The following is a 6,781-nucleotide window of genomic DNA, read 5'->3' on the forward strand; positions in this document are numbered from 1 at the left end:
AGAACGAACCATGTCCAACAAGGTTCGATTACGTCTCTCAGCCACACCATTCAATTGTGGCGTTCTCGGAGGCGTCTATTGCGAAACAATTCCGCATTCTTTTAGATAGTCGTGAAACTCAAGACGTAGGTACTCTCCTCCTCGGTCTGACCGAAGCATCTTGATTTTCCTGCCCAGCTGATTCTCCACTTCATTCTTAAACTCTTTGAACTTTTCAAAGGTTTCCGACTTTTGCTTGATTAGGTAGATATATCCATATCTGCTATAATCGTCCGTAAAAGTCACGTAGAAGCGGCAAGCATCCCTTGTGGTGGATCTAAAGGGCCCACACACATTGGTGTGTATGAGATCCAATGGACCCTCACCCCTTTCACAAGTGCCAGTAAAGGGTGACATGCTCATCTTCCTAAGTAAACAAGATTCACACGCGTCATCGTCCCTAAGATCGAATGACTCCAACACTCCATCCTTTTTGAGTTGGGCTATGCGTTTCTTGTTGACATGGCCAAGGCGACAATGCCACAAGCATGCTTTGTCTAGGCTAGTAGACAAATCAATATTCAATACATCATTTCCTAAATTATTAACAACCATCACAGATTCATAAATCCCATTACAAGGTAATGCATTGAAATAAAAGACACCATTTAAATAAACATTAATAGAACCATTATTATTATCAAAAGAATATCTGAAACCTTGTCTAAACAATCCATGAAATGAAATAATGTTTCTTGCCATATCTGGCGAATAACAACAATTTTCTAAATCTAACCCTAACCCATTACTAAGCACTAAAGAATAAACTCTGACTCTGGTCACAGGCGACGATCTTCTGTTTCCCATAATCAAGTTTATCTTCCCATGTTACATTTCCCTACTTCTTCTTAGGCCCTGCAAATCAGAAGAAATGTGGTAACCACAACCTATATCAAGAACCCATGAAGTAGCAAATGATGAGTTATTAGATTTAATAGAATACATACCTACGAAGGTGGGCTTGATCTTCCCATCCTTTATGTCTTGCAGATATTGAGGGCAGCTTCGTTTCTAGTGGCCCTTCTTGTGGCAGTAATAACACTCTGCTTCTTTGGGGTCAGAAGAGGGTTTGACCAAACCAGCTTTGGTTCCACTAGAAGAGGAACCATCTTGGGTCTTACCCTTATGGTGGCCCTTACAGGGAGCCTTTCTCTTCTTACCATTTCCTTGACCAATTGCCAACACGGGAACAGCCACAGCAAGGGATGGTGCAACGAATTTGTCTTTGAGGTTGCTCTCAGCAGTCCTTAGCAGTCCTTGGAGCTTGATCAAGGAGACCTCCTCCTTGTTCATGTGGTAGGTCATTATGAACTGGTTGTAACAGGAGGGCAAGGAGTGGAGGATTATGTCGATAGCCAAATCCTCATCAAACTTAACATTAAGTTTGAGAAGACGATCAACATACCTCTGCATTTTCTGCAAATGAGAGGTTAGGGGTTCTCCACTCCCCATCTTAGTGGTGATCATGTTAGTAGTGATCTCATAGCGCTCTTGCCTCGCGCTTTGGTGGTACCAGTCCAACAAATCCTGATGCATTTCATACGGATACATGTCCTCGTAGGACTTTTGGAGTTCGAGGTTCATGGTGGACAGCATGATGCAATGAACTTTCGTAGCATCACGCTCGTGGGCCTTAAAGGCGGCCAACTCTTTAGGAGTAGCAACATCTGGGATGATCTTCTCAAGCTTTTCATCGAGAACATACTCTTTGTCCTCGTAGCGAGTGATCATGCGAATATACCTCATCCACTCGTTGAAGTTTGAGCCATAAAATGTCACCTTTTGACATAGGTTCATCAACGAGAATGACCCATAAGTGTTGTTGTTGTTGTTGTTGTTTGCAGACATCTGAAAAAGAAAAGGAACAAAGTTTGATTAGAAATGAGTCCCTAATTAAACATCCAAATGAGAAATTAGGGCTAGGACCCAACTTTATTTACAACTTAGAAAGGGATGACGTACTCTAAAAGTAAATAATTTGAAGGTAAGTGAATGACGATTCACTAATTCTCACCATGAAAAACGAAAAAGAAGATTTGAGTTTTAAATGTAATGAAAACTCCTAGATCTTTGAGATTCATTGAACTATTCAACGGCATGTTTAAATCTCGATATGCACTTCAAATTTCCGACTGGGATACCGAGGATCGCAAACAAGTTGTGAATAACCATGTGAATCAACATGGTGCACTCAATGTCTCTGTCACCTAATCAATGTGTCGGTAAACCACACACGCTCCATTGATCTATGATAAACATCAAGTCACCCTTCGCCACCAATGTCAATCCCAAATTAGTGTGCCGGTTAACCACGCACGCTCCACTAACGTTTGACAAGGGTACAAAGTGTAATTCCATGGAATAGCATCATTTTTCACATTTTACCCTAAAGTAACTAAGATTGGGAATTTGTAAAACATGTAGTTACTTTGTATCTTACATTATACTTTTAATGAGGAGAGGATTGCCCTATCCTACTCGTTCGACTAACGACCCTCCACCAGTCAAGCAAGCGGTGGGTGTGAGTGTACACCCATTAAGCGTCATTTTATAGGCAACAACCTTATACCCACCTTATAGACCAGCTTCGTGAATGAGGCCTACTAACGGTAAGACTAGCATTTTAGTTACATATATATATATATATATATATATATATATATATATATATATATATATATATATATATATATATATATATATATATTCATTAAGCGTGTAATAATATAATAGTGTAGGGTTGAATTTTAAACTTGTAAAACTCTAAGGGGTTGAAATTTAAATTCTTCAAAATTAAAGTTTTAATCACAAAACTCAAATTTCAAAACTTGAGGACAAGTTTTGAACTTTTCAAAACTAAAGGGATCAAATAACAAATAATTTAAATTAAACAATTAATTTTATAATTATCTATATTTGACATAATCCATATTTAGTCATTAGATAATTACCAAATAATTTTAAATAATTCATATTTATCATATAAACAACCAATATTCAAAAGATTTGAAATTATCTATTATTTTGGCAAGGATAATCATTTAATTAAGATAAAATTCGAATTTTAACTTCAAAAAACGATTTAGGCATCAAATCCAAGTCAAAACAACAACTAAATCCCAAAATACCCTCTGCCTGACGCACGAACTCGCCGAGTCAGTTCTGGACTTGTCGAGTAGGGGCCAACTAGCCGAGTCCAGATACTGACTCGCCGAGTTGAGTCGGGCAGAGGCAAAAAACTTGATTTTCAGCAAGCAAAATAGTTAAGCATCACATACATTTGAAACCAATCAAGGCTCTGGTGCCACTGATGGGTTTTATGCATAAGAAACAATCCCATGTGCTCATACAAACCCTAATGCTTGGATCTAGGTTTCTCTATTGTACATGCTGTGAATCCAAGACTTACAAACCTAGATCTATCATATATAATTCGAAATTATCATAAAGAAAACAGATCCAAGTGTTTTACCTCTTTCTAGTAGCTTGAAATCCTTGTAGACTTCTTGATCTTGAGCTTAGAGTCACAATTGTAACTCCTCTAATGGCTCACAAACCCCACAAGCAAAAAGGCAATATGAGAGAGGGTGAGAGATGGTAGAAATTGGCCCTAGGGTTCTCTTGGAATGAAGTGTAGCCAATTGCCATAGCCTAGGGGTCTTATTTATACTTGCAGGCTACTAGGGTTTCAGTCTAAACCCTAATGGACAGCTTAACCACCAAGCAGCCCAAGGAACCTTCTAGAATAAGGCCTTGGACGAAAATATGATGGATCCGCATCATAATTTCGTTCCCCTTAAGTCCATAAGGTTTCCTTAGCCCAAAACTTAACTATCATACATTTGACAGTTTATACCCCTTTATTTAATTAATCTCTTTTAGTCACCAAATTAATTCCTAATTAATTTATGACCAATACTAATTAAATAAGTATGATTTATCCTTTAATATATTATTCTTATAATATATTAATAAACCATAATATTCTCTCTTTCTCCTTAAATTACCTTGTCAAGTTGCTTTGGTGAAGGCAACCCAAAAGGACCATGCACAACCGGGTCAAGTACATACCAAATATAGTTACGAGCTTAGACACTATTCTAACAATTATATGGTAGTGGTAGGGGTGAAATTGTCCTTGGTTACCGGTTGAAAGATACCGAAGGGGAGGCCAGGTCTCAGTTACTGGTTGAAAGATACCGAAGGGGAGACCAACTCCCAGTTACCGGTTGAAAGATATCGAAGGGGTACGTCAGACACCCAGATATGCATGACAGTACATTTATGCATGTTATGTTATGTTATGTTATTATGTGCTAGTGATAAGGAGGTTAAACAGTCCTCGGATACCGGTTGAAAGATACAGAAGGGGTAGGCCAACACCCGAATATGTTTGGCAGTACGTGTGTTGTATGGTATGTGGTATGATGGGGGATCTCACTAAGCTTCGTACTTATGGTTTTTATTTTTGGTTTCAGGTAATTCGTTTTCGAAGGAAAGGAGCCGACTCGATCACAGCGCATCACACTACGATTTTCGCACATGAGATCTTTGAAAATACACTCTGATATTATTTTACAGTAACTTGTTTTGATTATTGACACTTCGGTTTTGACATGAGATATTATTACGAATGTTTTTATACTGTTAGTTTTATAATAACTTAATTAAAAAAGAAATTTTTGGTCTTGAATTTTGGGATGTTATATATATATATATATATATATATATATATATATATATATATATATATATATATATATATATATCCTACCTAATAAATAATGATCATTTTTCCACATGTCCTCTTCTCCTTCATTTGGACACATGACAATTTCTGAGCATTTTTGATTTAATGTATTTTCCACATGTAAATTTCTGATTTATTCCAACATATTTTAATTGACAACTCATTGAATTATTTATGGCAAATCATTCTCAAAATAAATCAGAATAAATGTCATAAATAGTGCCTCGATAATTGCTTTCTTTCTAATGGTAATTCCATAAATTCAGTATATATTGACAATAATTCATTTATAAAGTTTTCAAAGATGTGAATTTCGATTTCTCATAATTATGTACTTCATACATTATGATATTGTATCAATCATTCTCTATATAATATAATCATTTCCAAAATTATGTAGATATGTGTTACTATTTAATGCATTTTTCCTTTCAGTATCAGTATTACTTGTCCTTATTTTGAAGATGTTTTTTCTGCATAATCATGCTCGTCAACGCCACCATTTTGTTTGCTTTTATTGTTTATGTGTTTAATTTTCTTTATGATGCTTAATTTTGTTCTTGGTTGCGGAATTTTAAGATTCTGTGACATTCTTGAAAATTTACATAGCGAGGATCTTAATGAAACGATATGCTAACTCGAATCACTGTTTATTTTTACTTCATATTCTGATTTTTTTTGTTCATTCATAAGAAATAAAGAGCTTTAATCCCAATAGAATTATCTCTGATTAAGAAAATGTTTATCTGGACTATTCGTAACCGTTGAGTCCCCATTTCATCATATTATATTCATTTAGGTTGCCAATTGTCCGACAAATTGTCGCACTAGAAATAGTTTCTTGATTTGTCGATTCTTTGATTACATAACTTATGCTATAAAAGGCGTTTCCAGTTTCCATTCTTATAATCAATAAAATTAATTATTTAAACTTTGTATTTCATTCGTATAAGTCGCATCTAACACTATATTCTTAAGATAATATGACCATATATATATATATATATATATATATATATATATATGTGTGTGTGTGTGTGTGTGTGTGTGTGTGTTTGCAAGTTGCATCTACCACCATATTCTTTACATTAATTGATATTATTATTATTATTATTATTATTATTATTATTATTATTATTATTATTATTATTATTATTTTGCAACAGAGAAGATTTTAATAGGACAAGATTTGAGTAATTTGATCAGTGTGGGAGTTAGACATGGTGAGGAGATTCTAAAATATTTAATTTGTTGGGTAGATGTTGTCTGTTTTGATCTACCTCAACATTCTCTTGCCATCTATTGTGTTGGACTAATGGTGAAACACAATAGATTATTGTTTTCGTTCTCACCTTGCATTGAACATATACAACATGCTTCTAAAACGTTCACTTTAAATTTCACAGGTATGCTCCTTTCAATGTATGCTCCTTGCATTTAACATGATACTCTAACCTTCCATCTAATGTTGAAGAACGAGATCTGTCAAGTTTAAGCTCACATGTGGTTGGATTATGAGTTATGACTGGTTCTGGGTGTTCAAATATAGCTTCCATGCCATCATATTCTTCATTTGCATTTGTTGCATGCCACGTCATCAAAGAAGGGAAAAAGTTTGGTTTTGAAGAGTAACTTGGTGAGTTTTTTGTAACTGTTGATCAATTGAACTTTTTGTATACTACGGTTTTAATTTTTTGTTTTTTGTTTGAAGGGATAGGAAAAGGGAAGAAAAGAAGAAAAAAGATAAGGGACGAAATGATCTATTTACGACTGGTGTTAGTTAAACTGAAGGTCTTGTATAGAGCTTTTAAATATGCATTTGTGTATGATTGGATAAATTAATATGATTACATATCCTCTATTTTGAGGAGTTCAAAACACGCCAAAGTGGTGGCCCAATAGAAGAATATGTTAAAGTGAGTAATTTATATACTTGATCATAAAACAATTTTTATAAAAAATTCTCAATAGACCATAATTTGCTTTTCAATA

This window comes from Lactuca serriola, chromosome 5 (assembly GCF_051521515.1).
Source record: "Lactuca serriola cultivar US96UC23 chromosome 5, Lser_US96UC23_V15, whole genome shotgun sequence".
Lineage (NCBI taxonomy): Eukaryota > Viridiplantae > Streptophyta > Magnoliopsida > Asterales > Asteraceae > Lactuca > Lactuca serriola.